Here is a 22,243-nt window from a genome sequence, read left to right as displayed (position 1 = left end):
TTATTGTATTAAAGTGGCAGGGATTCTTATATGCAAATAGGTGTGGTTGGAACCTCTAGGACTTGGATTTCTTTATTCATTTGGACTGAATCCTCCTTGTCTCCTCTTGCCCTCTGCTGAGCCAGGAAATATGTTTCTGAGAAATATACAGAAGCCACTGTGGAGATTTATTGAACTGGTGAATGGTTGGCAAGGGTGATTCACAAGACAGATGACTAAAGAATTGGTTGTGCACTGACTCTTAACTCTTTCCTCTCAAGGGTGGTGGGACACATCTGTCTGGCTCACAGCAGTCACTGCAGCCGGGTGCCTGGTGCATCACTGCCCACTAGAGAAGGTGCTCGCTGGGCCCGGGTTGTCCATCTCTTGGACTGTGGTGGCCGTGGTGGTAGTGTTGATGGCAGGGCCCAAGGCTAGGGAATCAAAGTCCCAGGGAAGGTTAAGGTTCTGACATTAGAGAAGAAAAGAGAAGTGAAGTTTGGTAAGAGAGATAGATGTGGTTTGGCCAGTTCTTAGGAGGGAGTTGGATTAAATCACTGGAAAAACTGAAACATTATTCTCTCCATTTAGAGCCCTGGGGACAAATGACAGAAGGCATATCAGGAACAGTAGTAGATGGCACCTCCCTCTGAAGATGCTCTGTGCTACCCTGTGTCTACGGGTCCTTTCCCTGTTCAGTCTCTATGGCTGCTGGAGGGGAAGGGTTTTTTTTTTTTTAATTTTATTTATTTATTTTAGAGAGAGGGGCAGAATCATTGATCTGTTCCTATATGTGCCCTGACCAGGGTTCGAACCCGCAACCTTGATATATCGGGATGATGCTCTATCCAGCCAAGGCAGAAGGGGGTTTCATCCTAGTATGTCAGAAGCATACCATGTGTCCACAATCACAGCTGGACCCATTCGGAGCATCCTTTTTCCAAAGACATGGGCAAGTAATGGGGGGACCTGCCTTATCTCTACCTGAGCGAGGTGGAGATATGCTGAATGTAATGCACGAACCAGCAGATAATTACAAATGCGATGGCAGTGGTGAACAGCTCAGGACACTTCCTCCAGTGCTGGCCAGACTCTCCTCGTGCCCTGCGGGCTGCAGTCTGTGTGTTCCTTCCCCAGAAAGCCACCCTCACTGCCCCGTGTCTCGGTTTCCCTTTGCACTTACCCCATCCTGGCCTTTCTCTTCCCTGTGCTGTCATTTCTTGTGGACCCCATCACTGTGGCCTGTAGGCAAGGGCATGGGAAGGGACTGCTCTGCTCCAGTCCCCAATGTCCTAATGCACAGTGGGTGTTTAGGAGGGGTTTGGTGCATGCGTGCATGAATGAATGAATGATTGACTGGAGGTGCTGGGAAATCAAGTGAGAGCCTGTTTATGAAAACTCGTTGTGACTTCTAAGCTGAAAATGCTTTACACATGGTGAGCTGTTTTCTAGAAACAGATCCATACCCTTTGCAATTGACCACGTCTTTGGCACTACAGACACGGGGCACAGATGACCAAACACGCAAGCAGAAAATAGAAAAACAATCTGAAATTTAAATCTGTTATATGACTTTCCATGCTTTATTTATTTCCTTAATTACATTTGTCTAAGGAACTAAAGACTTCTACCTCCATAGCAGGAGCCTTGTTTGAGCCGTGCAATCAGGAAGTGGGTTAGCAGGAGGCGGGGCGGGGCAGGGCCGGGTGGGAAGGAGCATGGAAGTTGCCTTTGGTGCTTTAGAACAATGTTGACACCTTAACCTCCCTCTGGAGGTTCTGATCCATGTGTCCAAGGTGAGGCCTGAGTATCACAACAACATCTGCACACAGGCTGGCGTTCGGCAAGGTTGGTGACTGCCCACTGAAGGCTACTTAAGCTTGCTTTTGTTCAGGTGCTGTGTTTAGGGTGATTTACTGCAGTTCAGGGACCCTCTTCTGTGCCTTGGAAGCCAAAGTCTCACTACTACAAAAGGCTCAGAAAAGAAGGAGAGAAGGACTTGCTGCAGGTGAGGAAGGGACAGTGTCAAGATGAGAAGGGGAAAGGCTCTGGTTCTATGGGTCACAGACTTGAGAACACACCCGGGTCACGTGGGAGATTTAAAGGACGCAGATGCCTGTGCCCCACTTCAGACTCAGTGACACACAAGCTCTTGGGGGTGAGGCCCAGGAACTTGCATTTTAAACTAGGTGTCTGGGGGCTTCTTGTGCTCCCCAAAGTGAGGGGGTCCCAGAACAGCCCTGAGAGCTGCAGAGCGGTGCTGGCGGCCCTGTCCCTGACGGACCCGGTCTCAGGGTGTCTGCAGTGTGGTTGAGTGTGTGTTGTCTGTTCCTTTGTCAGGGGCTCCAGGCTCTTGCTGGCATGTTTTCACTGGTGTGTCCAGCTGCCTTTCTCCTCCCCTTGCTCTCTTGACAGCTTCTTTTTTTTTTTAATTAATTAATTTATTTATTTATTCATTTTTTAGAGAGGAGAGGGAGAGACAGAGAAAGAGAGAGTGGAGAGACAGAGAGAGAGAGAGAGAGAAGGGGGGGTAGAGCTGGAAGCATCAACTCCCATATGTGCCTTGACCAGGGTTTCGAACCGGCGACCTCAGCATTTCCAGGTTGACAGCATTTCCAGGTTGACGCTTTATCCACTGCGCCACCACAGATCAGGCCTTGACAGCTTCTTAACAGCAATAGTCTTCCTTTTCTGGCACTGATCCTGACTGCTCACCACTCCCCATTTTGCTGGAAGCTGTTTGCATCTCAGGTTTCTTGGTGGTAGAGCCAGAGGCTGTTGGGAGTCCCAGGAGACTGGCTCACTGAGGATACCCACAGTTCCCCTTTGGAGTCCTTGGCAGAAGTGTTTTAGGGCTAGAGCTGTAGGTAACAAGCCTGGGGCAGTGCATGCTAATGCTGGGTTTATTTGCTGAGAGATAGTTTGGCATCGGGCATCACTGTTGGGGGTGGAGGTGGATTGTTTATATTATATAATATTATAGGCTGATACTATATATTATAATGATATTCCATAATGGCACTCTAATAATACGTCATTATCTATATTGTATCTTAATTCTTTCTAGTACCCCCATGCTCCTCATCCACATCTACACTTGGAGGTTGGGATGCAGCTTCTGTAGAGGCGGTGTGTTGTAAGGTGAGGCAGTTACGTCATCTCTCCGAGCCTCCTTGTCCTTATCTGTGAGATAGCCGCAGTCTTGCCTGGGAGGGTGGCCATGAGGGTGAACTAAGATGACACAGTGAGAAGTGGACAGAGCACTTCACACCCAGTCTGGCCAGCATCCAGTGGGGGTTTCATAAAATTCACTCTCCTAAAATCGGGAACTGTGCAAGCTGCTGGGGATAACTGTTTGATCATGTTTCTTATTTTCACGAGTTCTAGATTCAGGCTTAATAAAAACATTTGTGTGCATGCGTGTGTGTCTGTGTTTGGTATGCTATGATCTTCAAAGGAGGAGGGTCTTATCGTTATGTCTGCGGGCCTTGCTTCTGTGCTGTAGAAGGTAAGATGTTTGGATAGCTCATGAGCAGAAGGTCCCCCGTATCTGCCTCTCCCATTAGGACCATTGTCTGTCTTTGCCACTTCTCCTGTGGTGCCTTTCTCTCAGAGGGATTTTTCAAAGTAAGAATGACCACCTGGCCACTCAGGGACCAAATGGTTTGACCAGGAGAGGTAGAGAACTTCAGTTATCTGGTATCCTAGCTTTAAATAGTTTACTTCACTCACATAGCAGGTTGCTAGAGGCTGTCCACCTGATGTGACACCTCGGTCGTTGCCATGGACCGAATTGTGTCCCACCTCCATTTATATGTTGGAGCCCTAAACCCTAATGTGATAGTATTTGGAGGTGAGGCCTTGGGGAAATAATTAGGCTTAGATGAGGTCATTAGGGCCCTCAGGATAGGATTAGTGCCCTTTAAAGAAGAGATAACCAGATCTCTCTCTCTCTCTTTCTCTCTCTCTCTGCTATGTAAGGACACAGAGAGAAGGCAGCCATCTGTAAGCCAGGAAGAGACTCTGTTGTGTGTGTTTCTTCACACCAGCAAGCAGTTCTCCAACACCAGTTGCATGTCCTACAATGCAGCTCACTTCTGACACTAACAATATGGAGACAGCATCCCATCCCAAAGGTTATGGGCTTAGTCCTACAGGACTGCTTTCCCCTCCTTCAGATGCCAATCTCAAGTCCAGACTATCACTGTGCTTCTGTCTTACTAGCTGTAAACCACACCACCCTGTCCTTGGGTTTGATTAACTTACTGTAGCGGCTCACAGAACTCAGGAAAGCAGTTCATTTACTAGATTACTAATTTATTATGAAAGGATATAACTCAGGGACAGCCAGGTGGAAGAGGCGCACAGACAAGACATGGGGAAGGGACGCAGAGCTGCTTCTGTATCCTCTCCGTCCCCCACACCCCCAGTCCCCGTGCACTCACCAGCCCAGAAGCTCCCCACCTGGTCCTTTCAGGAGTCATGGAAGCTTCATTACAGAGACACTACTGATTAAATCATTGGCCATTGGTGATTGGTTCAACCTCTGGGGTGAGGGTGGGGCTGAAAGTTCTAGCCCTCTGATTATATCATTTGTTTCCTGGCAACCAGCCCCCATCCTTAGGTGTTTTCCAAAGGTCACTTTCTTTTTATTATTTATGTATTTATTTTTGTATTTTTCTGAAGTGAGAAGCAGGGAGGCAGAGAGACAGACTCCCACATGCACCCGACTGGGATCCATCCGTCAAGCCCACCGGAGGGCGATGCTCTGCCCATCTGGGGTGTTGCTCTGTTGTAACCGAAGCTATTTTCGCACCTGAGGCAGAGGCCATGGAGCCATCCTTAGTGCTTGGGCCAACTTTGCTCCAATGGAGCCTTGGCTGTGGAAGGGGAAGAGAAAGATAGAAAGAAAGGAGAGGGGAAGGGTGGAGAAGCAGATGGGTACTTCTCCTGTGTGCCCCAGCCAGGAATCGAACCTAGGACTTCCACATGCTGGGCCAACGCACTACCACTGATCCAAGCGGTCAGAGAGCAAAGGTCACTTTCTTAACATAAGCTCAGGTGTGGTGGAAAGGAGCTAGGAGTATTAAGACACCCTTGGCCCTGGCCTGTGGCTCAGTGGACTGAGCATCAGCCTGGTGTATGAATGTTCTGAGTTCGATTCCCAGTCAGGGCACACAGGAGAAGTGACCATCTGCTTCTCCCTCTCTCCCTCTCCCACTTCTTTCCTTCTTTTCCTCCCACAGCCAGTGGCTTGATTGGTCTAGTTGTGGCCCTGGGTGCTGAGGGTAGCTTGGTTTGAGTATATCAGCCTCAGGCACTAAAAATAGCTCAGTACTTGAGCATTGGCCCAGATAGGTTTCTGGGTGGATCCTGGTTAGGGCTCATGTGGGAGTCTGCCTCACTCTCTTCCTTCCTCTCAAATAAAACAAAACAAAACAAAACAAAAAATCATCCTGATAGCTCTCGTCAGGTAGGAGAAAGAGTTTTAAGAGCTCTTTGCCAGGCATTTAGCCTCCAGAAATTGCAAGAAGTAAGTACATTTCTGTTGTTTATGCCCCCCACTGTGTGGTGCATTGTTATGGCAGCTGGAGCTAAGACAGTGGTGAAATCTATAGTTACTGTCCAAAATCATGGGTGACTTATTCCTTCTTTGCCCCTTGCATTGGTCTACAGCCACCTCCACCCTGGCTCATCGGTCCTGTCGTTGCTTGTCCAGAGCTCAGCCCTAGGGCATCTCTGTGGAGTGTCCTCCTGCCTCTTTTCTAATGTTGGGTCAGATTGTGTCCTCTGCCTTCTTAGGTTCAGAAGCCAGAACCTAGTCTGCCTTCCCCAAAACAGGAGTCAGTGTCCTCCCTTTCTTGCCCACGACCCTCCAGCTTCTTTGGAAGGGTTCTCCTTTTCCGTCAGTTCCTACCCAGGGCTCTGCCACAAAGGGTCATCAGACCTGTCCAAGGCATTAGAAAACTGTCCCCCTCCCACACCAATTTCTAGTATAATGATTCTGGGCCCATGTAGTTGGGGCAGTCTTTGCAGATATTTTGCATAAAGGTTATGGTGCATCACGAGTTTGAAAGAATTGAGACATGGTAGAACACTGTAATAACTGGGACATACTTACTTAGGTATCTGGACTTAGGAGGCCCCAACACATGTCCCACCTTTGGTTTGTGTGGTCAAGGTTTTAATCCCTGAACCTGTGGTTATTACTTTGTACGGAAACGGTCTTTGCAGATGTGATGAAGTTTAGGATCTTGAGGTGAGATCAAGCTTTCATACCTGGGTCAATCCTAAATGTGATCACAGGTGTCTCTTTGAAACAGGCAGAGGGAGATGGGACCCCAGAAGAGAAGGCATTGTGACTATGGAGGCAGAGGTTAGGGTGATGAAGCATGGAATCGCGGAATGCCAGGGGCCACTAGATGGTGGGAGAAGCTAGGAATGGAATGTTTCTAAGAGCCTCCAGAGGGAGCGTGGTCCTGCTGAAACCTGGACTTCAGACCAGCGGTACTGATTTTGCATAGCTGGCCTCCAAACTGGGAGAATGAATTTCTGTTGCTTTAGACCATGAAGTTTGCGATGATTTGTTTAGCAGCCACAGGAAACTAACACAATTTGCACCTTCATTCCGTTGCTCCGTGCCCTTGAAGGGATTTGGCAGTGGGAGTCCTTCCTCTGACTGACCCACTTGCTGCTTTTGGTTGATGTCTGTCGCAGATCTAAAAGCTCAGTATAGATCGGTGACTTTTGGGTACGTGCCTTTATTCTGTTCTTGGATTCGGTGATTAGATGAGATTCTATCGCTATGAGGAGTCCCCCAAAGCAGTCACCTTTGTCAGAATCCCATGGCGCTGGACGTCTGGACATGCTGACTTTTGCAGGTGTTTGCAGTCATCTGTTCGAGGCCCCAGCTCTTCTTCCCCTCTCCTCCTCAGCTCCTACTGCCCTTTTCCCACCAGTTCTTTTTTTTTTTTTTCTGTTCTTCACTTAGTGCAGAATTTTGGTACTAAGCATTTTGTTAGTGCCAGGGATCAAAAGCCTTATAATTATATAAACAAACAATTACCCAGCAGTAATTGCTCTAATGGAAAGGAGCATAAGACAGGACTACTGATAGATCGTAACTAAGTCTCCCTGGGGAGCCACAGAAGGCTTCTTGGAATGGGTGCTTCAGTTCGGAATTAAAGGTTAAGTTGGAATTTGTCAGGTAGATGGTGTTGACCAGAGGCGGTGGTAGGGTATGGGTTTGAGACAAAGGGGATGATCTTGTCTAAAGATAGACCATGGCAGGCTGACTGGCTCATTGTTGCTGTGGTAAAAAGCATAGGTATTAGTTAGCAGTGGCTGCATAGCAACCAGCCACAAAATCTCAGTGACACACAGCCGTCCATCAGGATTGATGTCCTAGCTGTCTGCACATTGGTGGGGACAACCCAGCTGAGAGCAGTGGGTTCACTCACACACCTGTGGACCAGCAGGGAATCAGCACGTGTTCCCACAGGAGGGCACAGGCGGAAGCAGGGCAAAGCGGGGGGGGCGGAAACAGACCCTCTCAGGGCTGAAGTACAGACCGGACACTTATTCTTACTAGTTAACTCAAGTTTGAAATTCTGTAGAATAACATTACATATTTTCATAAGTATGTAAAACTCTGTAAGCATATCTATTTTTGTGTGTGTGACAGAGAGAGGGACAGATAGGGACAGACAAACAGGAAGGGAGAGAGATGAGAAGCATCAGTTCTTTGTTGCAGCACCTTAGTTCATTGATTGCTTTCTCATATGTGCTTTGATGGGGAACGGGGCCTAGAGCTGAGTGAGTGACTCCTTGCTCAAGTCAGTGACCTTGAGCTCAAGCCAGCGACCATGGGGTCATGCCTATGATTCCACGCTCAAGCCATTGAACTCACGCTCAAGCTGGTGAGTCTGAGCTCAAGCTAGTGACCTCAGGTTTTCGAACCTGGGTCCTTTGTGTCCCAGCCCGATGCTCTATCCACTACGCCACTGCCTGGTCAGGCTATAAGCATGTTTATTAAAAGTGCAAAAACATAGCTATGGAGGATGCCCACGAGCTTTTCCAGGTATATATCTATCTAGCACCTCTGAGCAGTGGGGGGAGTGGAGGAGAGAGGAGCTTCAATTCTTTCTGCAATATTTCATTTTAAAAATCTGCATCAAATCTGCTAAAAGGTTAACCTTCATTAAATTTGAGTGGGAGGTACATGGATTTTTATCTTGTTAGTCTCTGTACTTTATCTCTGACATTCTTTAAAGAAGGAGTCTTAAAAACTATAGATAAAGGCCCTGGCCGGTTGGCTCAGTGGTAGAGCATAGGCCTGGCGTGCAGGAGTCCCGGGTTCGATTCCCAGCCAGGGCACACAAGAGAAGCGCCCATCTGCTTCTCCACCCCTCCCCCTCTCCTTCCTCTCTGTCTCTCTCTTCCCCTCCTGCAGCCAAGGCTCCTTTGGAGCAAAGTTGGCCTGGGCGCTGAGGATGGCTCTATGGCCTCTGCCTCAGGCGCTAGAATGGCTCTGGTTGCAACAGAGCAACGCCCCAGATGGGCAGAGCATTGCCCCCTGGTGGGTATGCCAGGTGGATCCCAGTCGGGCGCATGCAGGAGTCTGTCTGACTGCCTCCCCATTTCCAACTTCAGAAAAACAAACAAACAAACAAAAACAAAAAACCCCAACTATAGATAAAATTATCAGTAATGAAATCAAGTGGGATCAAAATGAAGGGAAAAAATTGTATTTGACCCTGGAACAATGGACTTTGTGATTTTGTGTGATAGTTACCAAAATATCTCTTCCACATTTTGTAGTTAATTGTGGCCTTGCATAGTCATATAATTAAAGTACTCTAAAATCTTGTATATAAGATATTGAAATATCTGTAAGATTTGTGTGTGTGTGTGTGTGTGTGTGTGTGTGTGTGTGTATGTGTGTTGAGGGGGAGGATTATTACAAAATCTCAATATTTAAAGGAAGTGCCTACCTTGACCATATTTACACCATTATACGTGAAACCCTCCTGGTTTTCTTTCCGGTCATTTTGTACTACTACTGTCACCTTTCTAATTTTGGTCACTCCTGACTATCAAACTGTCTGGATCTGGCAGTCTTTGGGTTTGTAAGTGGGAGTAAGAGATTTTTCAGAGTCGTCATCAAGGTCCTGCACTGGTTTGAATTTCCGTGTTCTCACTTGTAAATTTAACCAGGACATAAGGGTCGTACACACCGCTGCTCTGTTTGTTTAATGAAGTTTCCAGCCAAATGCCTGCTTCTTATCTGTGACTTGTGCCTTTTGTGTAGTGGGCAGATAAGCCACTTACAGCGTCACCTGCGAGCAGTCTGATAATGTGTGGCGTTATCACTTTTCCACTGTGTAATTTCAGTGACTTCTCTTCAAAAGAGAAAATTGCTCTACTGATGATGACAGAAGAAAATACGGGAGAGCCTCTTATGAGAATGTTCATTTTATCCTAGATGGCAAGAATGTCCCCAAATATGTAAGTTCTGTGATACCCATATGTGAAGCCCCCCACTGGAAGAGCAGTACCCCAGGACTCCCAACACTGATTGGGACTCTATGAAGTAGCTTGTTTTTAATTTTCAAGATGGAAACTTGTTAGTTTTCTCTTTTTGAATGTAAAGCTCTACATCCTGGAGCAGTGAAATTAAAACTGTCTTGCCTGACCAGTGGTGGTGCAATGGATAGAGCATCGACCTGGGACACTGAGGTACCAGGTAGAAAACCCCTAGGTCACCAGCTTGAGCGCAGGTCACCAACTTGAGCATGGGATCATCAACATAATCCCAAGGTCGCTGGCTTGAGCAAGGAATCAGGGCTCCGCTGGAGTCCCCTCACTTCCCTGTCCAAGGCTCATATGAGAAAGCAATCAATGAACAACTAAAGTGACGCAACTATGAGTTCATGCTTCTCATCTTTCTCCCTTCTGTCTTTCTAGGAAGGAAGGAAGGAAGGAAGGAAGGAAGGGAGGGAGGGAGGGAGGGAGGGAGGGAGGGGGGGGGGGGGGGGAGGGGGGAGGGGGGGAGAAAATTGTCTTCACTCAAAGCCTGGCTTGATAAAACTCCAGAAGGTGAGGATGAATTGTCATTGTAAGTTAACATACTTGCCAAGTTCAATGGTAATTTCTTAGAAGAGTGGATGCCCTTTAAAAATTCTACTAAAAGGCAAAAAGAAAGATACCAGCTGGGATTGTTTAAAGGTGATCTGTATCCTTAAGACACATCTTGGAATGGTGTAAACAGAGTGACTTGACAGGAATGGGATATTTGTCCCCTTTGCTGTAATCATGTTAGCAGGCATGATAGTTGCTCTAGGCAATCTAAGAGGAACTGGTACTGCATGCATGCTGTTATCATGGCAAAATCATCTCATTGCAAATAAAAGGATTAAACAATTAGAGGAAAGGAGATACCCAAGTAAGGAAAATACTGTAAAACACAGCCAAGGTCTGGCCATGCTGTTGAACTTCATCCTCTAGCATTTAGGGAGGATGGCTGACTGTCTTCTTATTTTGCTGTTTGTTTTTGTTTGTTTATTGTGGTAAAAAAAAACCCACATAACATAAAATTTACTACCTTAACCATTTTAAAGTGTACATGCAGTTCAGTAATGTTAAGTATATTCACACTATTGTGAAACTGCTCTCCAGAACGTTTTCATCGAACAGATCAGATATGCTATAATCTGATACACTATAAAGTACCCATTCCACTACTCTCCACTTTCTCCCCTCCGTTCCTGGTAACTAACCACCATTCCACCTCCTGTTTCTGTGAATTTGTCTCCTTTAGATATCTCACATAAGTGGAATCATGTGGTATTTGTCTTTTTGTGACTGGCTTATTTCACTGAGCATAATGTTCTCAAGGTTCATCATGTTGTAGCATGTGTCAGAATTTTCCTCCTTTTTAAGGCTGAGTAATCACTGTATGTATAGACCGTATTTTGTGTATTCATCCATCTATTCCTGGACAGTCTGGGTTGTTCCCTGGGTTTGGCTATTGTGGGTAGTGCTGCTATAAACATGAGTGTGCAGATATCTCTTTGAGACCCTGCTTCTGAAACCCAAAAGTGGGATTGCTGGATCCTCTGGTAGTTCTATTTTTAATTTTTGGAGGGACTTCCATACTGTTTTCCCTAATAGCAGTTATACCATTTTACACTGTGACCAACAGTGCACAGGAGTCTTGTTTCTCCACATCCTTGTTAACACTTGTTATTTTCTGTTTTCTTTTCTTTTTTAATAGTAGCCATCCTAATTGGTGTGAGATTATTGTGGTTTTGTATTTCTCTGATGATTGGCGATGTTGAGCATCTTTTCATATGCTTGTTGATCATTTGTATATCGTATTTGGAGAAATGTCTATTCAAGTTCTTTTCTTTGTTTTTAAGGGTTATTTGATTTTTTGTTGTTGTTGACTGTTTTCCTGTGTAATTTACTGGGGCAGGACTTTTTAAAAAAAAATGGCACCTGTGTATTTAAAAGTGGAAGTTAGAGGCAAAATAGGATCTTCTTGTTAAAAAATCAACTGTTTGTGGTTAACCTTAAAAAAAAAGCTTTGATTTCATAAAACAAAAGATAGCTATCCTTGCAAAATGAACCCTCGTCTATTTAGAACAAAGAAAGGCCTGGGATCTTTTCATTTGTTTTAGAACCGCTGAGCTCACAAAAAGCAGAAGCACAGCAGAAACTCGTCGCCATCCTTTGGTTGGGTCTCTTCTGGTTACAGACATTCTTTTTAAACCACCCTTGCCATGGGCCGAATGTAATACTGTATATGCTTGAGGAAAGTAGTTCCCAGTAGTTTTAAGAGGTGTCACTTGTGGGTGGGTGAGTGGGTGAGGGGGATCTATGTCTGCTTGACTTCAGGATTTCTCCTTTTGCTGTTAATATCATGAATTTTTGGAGTGGGAAAGTGTTGCAGGAACAAAGTGGAAGGACCTGGTGTGGAAAAAGACAGGGTATTCTGGTTCAGGACTTTGTCTTCATCCAAAGAAAAGAAAATTTTTCTTTCAAAGATTTCCAAAGAAATCTAGTGCAATCCTCATGCTCCCGTAATAGCCCATTCCATTCCTTTTTGGCAGCAAGGGGAGCACTTGGAACATGTCTAAATCTGCCACGGGAGGTAGTAGATTCCCCTCATTCATTTCTTTAGTGGATAGTGGAGCTTATTGTTTGTTCTGTTTTATTTATATCACAGATTCAAGAATCTTTGCTAAGTGCTCATTCAATCAAGTTGGATACACTTCACACAAGTCCATTTGGTTATTACCGAATAGGACCTAACTTTGGGTCCTCACAGAGCTTTTAGTACCATATCCTTTTATTCCTCCTCTTGTATAAGAAAATGTTGCCGAGCAACAGAGCAATGGCCCCAGATGGGCGGAGCATCACCTGGTAGGGGGCTTGCTGGGTGGATCCCAGTTGGGGTGCATGCAGGAGTCTCTCTGCTTCCTCACCTCTCAATAAAAAAAAGAAAAGAAAAGAAACTATAGTCATTGTAGTGGAAGACAGTAGCGAGGCCGTCCCTTTGTTTTCTCTAGATGGCAGTTACTGAGCTCTTATTTTGCACCAGGCACTCTATATTAACTCATTCAGTCCTCGCTCCAATGAGGCAGGTACTGCATTCTCCCCGTTGTATTGGTCGAACCATTGAATCCCAGAGCAGTGACCTGAGGGAGTCTAGCTACAAGCGTTGTGAATGTAATGCTGCCTCTCAAATGATTCTCATGTATATATTTATTCTTTCCTCATAATCACTTGTCTTACATTCATCCGGCATCTCCAAGTGCTTTTCACACCTGCATGTGCACACCATTTGCCTGATGTGACAGGTCTGGGGTGGGCCGCTGGGCTCTTTATGACTCCCAGGCTCCCAGGTGAGTCTGACACTGCTGGTCTGTGGAGCCCACCTGGCGTGGCCAAGGCGTGGAGGGTGAAGCGGTGTAGCAGCGATGGAGTCGCAGGTTGGGGAGGCCCCAGAAGGTACTCTAGGTCAGTTCCAGGCAGGTGGCCTCTCATGACTGACTGTGCAGTATTCTGATTTAGGACCTAGGGCTGGAGCTCAAACATCTGTATCGCTGAAAAGCTGCCCAGGGGCTTTGGACACACAGCCTGGTTTGGGAGCTGGCCTGTTCAGTCCAGCTCTTCAGCTGTGGTGTGAATCACCGCTTCAGTATCGCCCCCTGAAGGTACGCAGCAGAGACGGGGAAGTCCTGCTTTCAGAGGGAGCTCCCCGGGCCCACCTGCCTCTGGGGGAACCGAGGGTCTCATTGGAAAGTATATTAGTTTCCTAGGGCCCCTATAACAAAGTGCCACCAATTGAGTGGTTTAAACAGCAGAAATTGAGCATGTCAATTCTGGAGGCTAGTCTGAGAACAGACGTGGGCGGGGCATCCTCCCTCTGGAAGCTCGAGGGCAGGTCTGCTGCAGGCCTCTGTTCCGGCATCTGGTCCTTTGGTGGCTCCAGCCTCCTGTGGCATTCTCCCTTTGTGTGTCTCTGTCTCCACATTCCCCTTTGGATAAGGACATGGGCCTATTGCATTAGGACCCACCCCAGTGATCATGTCTTAACTCAATCATCTGCAAAGACTCAAATCTGGTCACATTTACAGATACTATGGGGTAGGTCTATACCATCTTTTGGGAGGACACACTTCAACCCATATAGGGACATAGGGCATAGACAGCTGCAGGATTAACAAATGCAATATTAAAGTGGCAGACAGACGGCTTGTATAGGGGGAAGTTGAAATTGGGGCCCTATGCAAATAAGTGTTTGGATGGACATGATCATCTTACATAAGCGCCACTTGACTGAGTGGGGTTAGGTGACCAGCCCTGTCAGCGGAGTTACGGACAGTCATTCAGGGAGTGATGGTGTGGCTTGTTCCTTGACAGGAACCTCCAGCTTTTTCTGCCCAGTCTTGGTGTGGCTGTCTTTCCCTGGGCCACCTCAGCTCAAGTAGATCACAGCCTTGTACCTGGTGCCTGATGGAGGAGCATCAGCCATGCCGAGTGGGCACACTCCTGGGTGGGGGTGCGTTCATGTGCTTCTGCCTGGCCCCTTGCCTGGGCCTCCTAGTGCTCTGATGAATGGATCAAGGCAGGCTGCTGAATTGTTAGAGGGAGCGACTGCTTTGTTCCTAATCAGAGAAAATCAATTCTGTAAGAGGGTTATTGCTGCTCACACAATTGGCTGGAGTTATTGGTTTAGCAGTATTATTAGCTGTAGAAGTAAATGAAATAGACTTGGGATATTGTCATGTTTCAGATAAACAAATGGCCTTCCTTAGTGTCTGTTTAGCATTCTCGTTCCAGAGGGACATGGTGGATGACTCAGGGCCTGATGAAATACTTTGTAGCACAAAGGACTGGCCACCAGATACCATGTGACTGCTTTTCATGGCTCCCATGAAAGGCTCTGCCTCACTGCAGTGGCTCTTACACTTCACCTTGTTAATCACCTGGGCTGCTGGGCCCACCCCCACGGTATCTGGTTCAGGAGATCTGGAAGGGGCCTGAGAATTTGCTTATCTCACGAGTTTAGGGGTGTTGCTGAGGCTGGCCCGGGGACCCTACTTGGATAACTGCTGCCTTCAGGAGTGAAACTTTTGGATCCAATGTGCCTAGACCTTATGTGTGCCCCAAACTCCCAAGGAAAAGTGTCTTGTGTTTAGAGTTTTCAAGAAGTGCCAACTCACCCACTTCTTCATTAGCAAGTTGTGTTGCAAATCGTGCATTTACTGGTGATGGGCCTAGGCATTTTCTAGCTTCCACTCAGCTTGCCCCAGGTCCTCATCAAAGCCCTGGTTCATGCTGGCTTGATCCACTCCCCAGCGGTGGAGGCTTATTGGTCTTGCCCCCAGTTCTTCCCATGTCAGTGTGGCTTTGAGGCTCCCAGGGGGTTTCCATGATCCCAGTACCACCGTGGGTCAAAAGAAACCATGAAGCTGCCTAATGTTCTCTCTGCCTGGATGCCCCCTGCCACCCTTGTTGGGCTCACCCAGGAGGGAGGCCCTAGGGGCCCCTGATCTTTGATTCTCAGATCCACCTGGCAATTCTGTGGTCTGTGGTTTCCCCACCCCTGTGGGGCCTGGCCAGGAAGTGGGGGTGGATCACAGGGCTCTTCTTTCTTAGGACTCACCCCTTCTCAGCCCTCCCCACTTCACTCCTGACTTCATTCCCACTGCCGAGGCTCTTTATCAAAACTGTGTGGCCTGACCTGTGGTGGCACAGTGGATAAAGCGTTGACCTGGAACAGCGAGGTTGTCGGTTTGAAACTCTGGGCTTGCCTGGTCAATGCACATAGGACAAGCAAAGAATGAACAACTAAAGTGAAGCAAGTATGAGTTGTTACTCCCCTCTTCTCTCTTTAAAATAAAGAAAATCTTTAAAAAATTATTTTAAGAAAGACTGAACTGTGTCTTCCTCTTATTTTTCTATTGAAAAAAATAACTTTTAGTAAAAATAACATGCTGTTGTTCTTATCGTTTCTGAGTTGCTTAGATATTGAGGGTATTATCTGTCATAGTATTACAATTATTTTCTCAGTTTGTCACTTAGGAGTATTTATGGTGCCTCTGAGTTTATAGATTTTTTTTTAATTTGGAGGTATTGGAACTTACTAGTTTTTCTTGAGTCACACTTAGTAAGGTCTTCCTCATCCCATGAGACTTTAAAATATTATTATTTTTTTTTCTGACTTTGTTTTCTTTTTTTACATTTAAACATTTGATCCATCCAGAATCCATTTCGGTCTAAGTGAGGTAAGGATTTGAATGTGACCAGATGGCTTCCAGATGGCTGCTACTCGTCCTGATACCTAATCTGTTGAATACATCTTTTCTCTGTGGATATGAAGTGTCACCTATATCACTTCCTAAATTAGAGAGTGTGTTTATGTATTCATTTCTGGGTTTCTTTAGACCTAGGGTGAATAAAGTGCTAGCCCTTAGCCACGTGGAGCTGTTTAGCACTTGAAATGTGGCTAGCTCAAACTGAGATGTGCTTTAAATGTAAAACGCACAGCAGATTTTGAAGTTATTGCAAATATACATATATATGCAAAATACCTCATTAGTGATTTTTATATTGCTTACGTACTAGAGTGGTAATATTTTGGATATAGTGGGTAAAATAAAATATACTATTAAGGTTAATTTTCACCTGTTTCTTTTTACTGTGCTTATTGTGGCTACTTTTGGAATATTTGTGGCTCCTGTATTCTTATTGGATCGTGCTGCCTTAAGCTTCTCCGTCCTGGTCATGCCCTGCACCGTTTCAGCGACTGGGACCTTGTTGTATTATCTGTTCATCCCCCTGTGTTACTTTTCCTTTGCAAAAGTGTCTGGGTTGTTCTTCCAGCCTCTTTTTCACATGAACATTAGAGTCAGCTTCCTACTTCCCATAACATCTCCTAGGTATATTTTCTAGGATTAGGTTGAGATTTACAGATTAGTTTGGGCAGAAGTGACAGTTTTACGACAGTGAAAGTTTTTATCTAAGAACAAGGTATGCCACCCCATTTATTCAAGTCACTAGTTATGTCCCTCGGGACCTTTTAGTTTTATTTTTACAGATTTTTCATATTGCTGGTTGCGTGTATTCCTGGGTATTGTATTTCCTTCTATTTCTATTGTAAATGGGATCTTTTCTTTTATAATATATTCTATCTGGAGATATTGTTTTGCATAGGGAAACTATTGATTCCGCCCCCCCCCAAACTTTTGCACTGAAATACCAAACAGAATGCTGCTATTATTTGAAATTGTTCTGGAGATGGGTCTCTGAGATTCGTCTGTATACAGTAATGTTTCATTAAATGATTATGGTTTACTTTCCCACAGTTTCTATACCTCGCGTCTCATTTCTCTCTCTCTCTCTCTCTCTCTCTCTCTCGTCGTGTTGCACGGATGACCCAGCTTTTAATTATGACGTATATTCTCTGTTTCCCAGGTTCTGTCCTTTCTCCTTCCTGCTGCCCTCTCAGTGAAGAGCTGATGTTTATTTTCAGTGTTGTGTAGTTTTTGAAGATGAACCTAAGAGATGGGGCTGGCTGCCTGAGAACAGTAGACAACCTGTGGATACAGTGAAATTCTGGAATATAACCCAGTAGTTCAAAGTCTGTAATGTGGAAGCAGGGCAGATGTGGGGAAGTTCATTAGCACAACACTTTTTTGTTTGTTTTTTAAAGAATCAGACTGGTTTTATATTTGAGTAGCTCTGTGTGAACATTAATGGTTTTGTTAGGCTGTTTAAGACCATGTGGTCTAGGGGTTGTAGGGCTGTTTCTCTTTCCAGCCAGACTGAGAAAGTGATGGCCTGTCTCTTCTCTAGGTTAACCTCTCATTCCATGTTTAACTCTTAGGACCTAGTTGATATTTTATGGGTTGTTTAAGCAATAATTGAACCTAGCACCGTTCCAGACATGGTGGAGAAAACAAGAGTGGGAAACAGGGATGTCCAAATGCTCAAGAAGTGTGCAGACTCTCCGAGGAGGAAAACCCAGACACCCAGAGGAGGGAGAGGGCCAGAGGGAGAAGGCTTGCACGTGTGGCACGGAGGCGTGCTGTGTTTGGGCATCTTTGAGCAGAGGGGAGATTGTGGACAGCAGGGGTCCTAGGAGAAGTGTAGGACTGGGTGGCCAAGAGGAGGGAATGGATGTCCATGTCTGGGGAACAGCTCTGTCGAGGGAAAGTGCTACCTGTGCCCTGGCCGATTGGCTCAGTAGTTGAGTGTTGGTCCAGCATGTGGAAGTCCTGGGTTTGATTCCCGGTCAGAGCACACAGGAGAAGTGACCATCTACATTTCCATCCCTCTCTCCCCCTTTGAGAGCTCTCTCTCTCTCTCCCCCCCCCCCCCCCCCCACAGCCATGGCTCACTTGGTTTGAGCGCATCGGCCCTGGACCCTGAGGATGGCTCTGTGGAACCTCTGCCTCAGGCACTAGATATAACCTGGTTGCGAGCATGGCCACAAGTGGGTAGAGCATCGACCCCAGATGGGGGTTGCTGGTGGCTCCCAGTCAGGGCACATGCGGGAGTCTCTCTCTCTATCTCCCCTTGTCTCACTTGGAAAAGAAGGAATAAAAAGAAGAAAAAGAAAAAAAAAGTGCTACTTGCAGGTGGCTAATCAAGGGGAGGGGACCTTCTGGTGGGAGGGCAAGAAAGGCACATGATGGGGGCATGGAACACAGGGCAGCTCTACTTTGTTCTCTTCACAGCTGGGGGCAATGTCAGTTATTAAGTGGGGGGATGTGATAAGAGCCCCTTAGAACCGGAAGGGGCCTCCAGGTGCTTTTTGCTCCCATCTGTAATCCTTTCAGAAATCTTGATAGCATCCTTGGCAACCTCTCTCTGAACAGTGATGGAGAGCTCTCTACTTTAAGGGGTGATGTCCAGTTTAGTGCAGCTTCAGATTGTTAGAAGAATATTTTTGTTTTAACCCTGATTCGGCCATTCTGTGAGCCAGTAGTGTCAAAATCAAGTAAGTCAAGACAATACACTTAACTTTTGATCTTTCTTGCCTTGACACCTTGCAGGCTGTGTACCACTAGCTTGGTACCACTCAACTGAAACAGAGTGGCTGCTGCCCTTTCCAGGTGAGATCTGAACTCCTCTCTCATTGCCCCACCCCCATCAGCTCTCAGACAGTGATTAAAGTATGCTCTTAGGTTTCTTACCTGGGCATTTGACCTGTGACACCTGGTTTTGAATTTTTGGAGGATGAACAGTATGCAATGCTTATTAGTGGATAGTCACAGAATCTATTTTGTTTTATTTTTTAAAAAGATCAGGTGGTCTGTGACTACTTCTGAACCCAACAGGCCTTTAAATTCCACGTTGTTTTGTGCTTTCCCATTTTTATACCGTCACTTGATTTCTTCTGTCCCTGGACTTGAGCTAGGGAAATCCTCTTTTTCTTTGAGACCCAAGCAGAGTGACACATTTGAAAACCTTCTTTGATGGTCTCACCCATTCTGCACCTCCAGTGGATTTCTCGTTTCTGTCCCAGTCACTAGGCCTTGTCAGATGCTGCTCTTGCTTCGCTTTCATCTGCATGTGCACAGGCTGTACCCGTCTTTGTCTTGCCTACGACTTCAAGTTTGGCGCTTTCGGAATGCTACACGTTCAGCAAATAACTGATCATCAGTTGGAGGCGAAAGGGGAGAGGGGAACGTCTGCATCAGCTGCTGTGGGGACTAAGTCTTGGAGTTGATGGCTGCGTGAAGAATTGCCAAAATGTATCCAGCCTCAGTTGTTAGGTAAGCTTATGTGACTGGGCTCCCTCTGCACGTGCTGTTTTGTCCCTAGAGCAACCTATGGGGTAGGAGGAGGCGTGGAGAAGGGTGCTCGGAGGAACGTGGTAAGGAAACAGTGCCCACCATGGGCCTTCTCCATGCCTAGGCGTTGTGAGCAACACAGTGAACAGGCGACTTGATTTAAACTTCAGAACCATAGGCAATACTCTCTTTGGTTTACAGTTGGTAAAACCTGGAGGAGGTAAATAATGTACTCCAGACTAAATGGCTAAATGATCGTGACGCTGTGCCTTGAACCCAGTTCTGTTGGACTTCAAAACCCTGAGTTCTTTTTTCAGGACAGTGGTGACAATTTAGTGTTCACATCAATGGGACCAGCCTTGCAGGAGGTTGGGCGGATGTGTGTCTAGCATATCAGTGAAAGGAGTGTGGAAGCAGCTGAGAACGTGTTGTGTGTGGGGAGGCAGTCAGTGGAGGAGGCGATGGGAACCGCAGGACGACACTGGAAGGCAACAGTGACTTGGTGGCCTCCAGTCGAATGTTCCACCCAGCACAGTAATCTTGGCTTTGACTTTAACAGGCGGTCATCTCTGTTTGGGACAGTTCTGTGACCTAGAAACTTAGCATTTCACCAGCAAATTCTATTTCTGAGCAATTTTTGGAGTAAGGTGGTCTTTTCATTTGTCTGTTAAAATGAGGCCCTGGAGTGGGACAAAAGAGAAGGTGAGAAATAGATTCTAGACTCCTATTTGGCTTCAGTGAATGGCTTTTTCTTCTAAGGTAAGCGACACAAAAGCTCTGCTCGCTTGTCCCTGGCACCATGCTTACGGTGATCAGAGAGCTCTTCAGAGCAATTGAGCAGTCACTTTCTCAAGTAGGGAAGCAGACTTGAGTTGTGTTTTTGCTGAATGCCCTAGTCTTCATGGTGGGAACAATCTCTGGCTAACCAGTTGGAGGTCAGAGGAAATCTGATGCTGAGAGAAAATGATTTCTTTTTCTTTCAATTCTTGTGGGATCTTCTTGAAAGAGAACATAGGCAGAGGGGACTCCCAAAGACCTCCTGGCATTTCGTTTCTTCCCAGGCTGCTGGTTTCATACTCTGGGCTGGAGGTGGGACTCCATGTGCTTACTGAGAAATACATGTTTGTAAGGACTCTGCCTCTCTGTTTTTCCACCTGAGGCTTTCCTGACTTCAGCAGTAACCTTCCTTTGCCACAGGCTTTCTGAGTCCCTCAAGGGACAGAAGGCATTTTGGCAGCTGGGAAACAGGTCAGGGTTGTACCTCTTGAAGATGTCGGTGACTTTCAGCAAACTTAGCAGTGTATGTGCAGAGGAGGAACCGAAAATGCAAAAGTGTCTCAGATGCCAACCAGACAAAAGCCTCGTTGAGCTGGAGTAAATATGTTTAATGGAAAGAAATTAGCCATTTGACATGATTTCTTTGACTTATTCTGGGCTTGAGTATCAAAGGGGCAATAGCACTGCCATTTTTGGAGTACCCCCTTTTTTTAAATTCTTGGACTCTTTTGGCAGAGACTCACCTGATTGCAATCGGAATGGGATGCCCAGTGTAGACAGAAAGGGGTTCAGTGAGTGTTGGTTCATTTAATGACGGTGGGCTCTTGCGGTGGTGGGTCTCAAAGCCTCAATGAGGTGACACTCCAGACGTCCAAGCCTGGCACATCATTGCATTTTGTACTGCAAGGGTTGACCAGGAAACAAGCTCATTCCGAGTCCATAACATCTTCTAGGCTGGCTCTGCTGGGGTCCTGTGAGGGCTTCTGACAAAGTTGGCGACCATGTCCTCTTTATGTGCCTTACTCTCCTACCTTCTTCCTTTACTTCAGAGTTAATGTTGAAGCCAGAGTCATGATTGTTACGGCATCTTGGGTGGTGGCAGGTGGCGTGCTGGTGGTCAGAAAGCAGAGGGCTGCAGTCAGATTGCAGGCTCTTCTTTCCTGGTTCCTCCAAGACTCACCGTGGGCCCGCGAGGAAGTTAGATCAGGTCCCTAAGTCTTAGTTTTCCCCTTCGTAAAACGAGGATAAAAATACCACTTGCCGCATAGGGTTGTTTGAGAGGATTGAATAAAAATATCCACGTAAAGAAATAATCTCAGTGTCTGATGTTCAGTTAATATTAACTGTTATCTTAAGTGAGAGGGTTTTTTTTTTTAGCATAAATGACTGGCTTCTTATTTAAGCAAAACTTGGAGCCCTGAAGTTTCAGACTGGAGGGAACCTCCATCCCAAGCACCTGGCGAAGTCCAACTCTTTCCCCAATCTTCATTTTTGATTACTGTCACTCTCAGTTTAATGCAAAGGTATGGACCCAAATACCTGATTATTCTTTGCTGAACTGGGCTAACATTTTTAAAGACTTTGTTAACTACCAACAGAAGACAACAGGGAAATGACTAAGAATCTAAGAACAACTTTGCAAAGTGCAGTTCACACCCAGGACCATGGGACCTTTGCCCTCCCCCCATGACAACTGAGATGCCTACAGTCTAGCCCCAAAGTATAGAACAACTTTGCAGGTATTTTGACTTAATTCTGTTCTTCCTCCCAACTTTCTTCTGTAGGGGGGCCCGTTAAGGTGAAAGACCCCAAAGGGTGAGGAACATTTTCTCTGCCTGGAAGGTCTCCTTCCGCTGCCAGAACTTCAGAGGGTTAATGACCAAGAGAAACTTGGGACCTCACAGTGGGACATGTCGCACCCACATAGCTATTCCTTTTCCTGACTTCTCCAAGTCCCCTCTGCTGTATCTGCTGGTTCTCTGCTTGAGGTCAGAGCACTTGTTCCCCCAGGCACACTGGCTGGCATTTGATCTAGTGAAGGGTCCTGGCTGTGCTCTGCATTGGCACTTTGGAAGCCCAGCCGGTGAGGGGAGCTGTGACTCAGCATGGCAGAGAGGGGGCTGCAGTTCCTAGTGTTTCTTCTGGGTCTGCATCTCCTTGAGGGTGACAATATTTTG

At 46.3% G+C, this 22,243-nt stretch overlaps 1 protein-coding gene across 3 annotated transcripts in view; it reads left to right on the top strand.

Annotated features, from left to right (window-relative positions):
* Positions 1-22,243, top strand: part of SLC39A11 (solute carrier family 39 member 11) — a 286,459-nt gene that overhangs the window by 47,976 nt on the left and 216,240 nt on the right. The gene's annotated exons all lie outside the window — the stretch shown is intronic.

The sequence above is a fragment of the Saccopteryx bilineata genome, chromosome 6, assembly GCF_036850765.1.
Source record: "Saccopteryx bilineata isolate mSacBil1 chromosome 6, mSacBil1_pri_phased_curated, whole genome shotgun sequence".
NCBI lineage: Eukaryota > Metazoa > Chordata > Mammalia > Chiroptera > Emballonuridae > Saccopteryx > Saccopteryx bilineata.
This window is presented reverse-complemented; position numbering and strand designations above follow the sequence as displayed.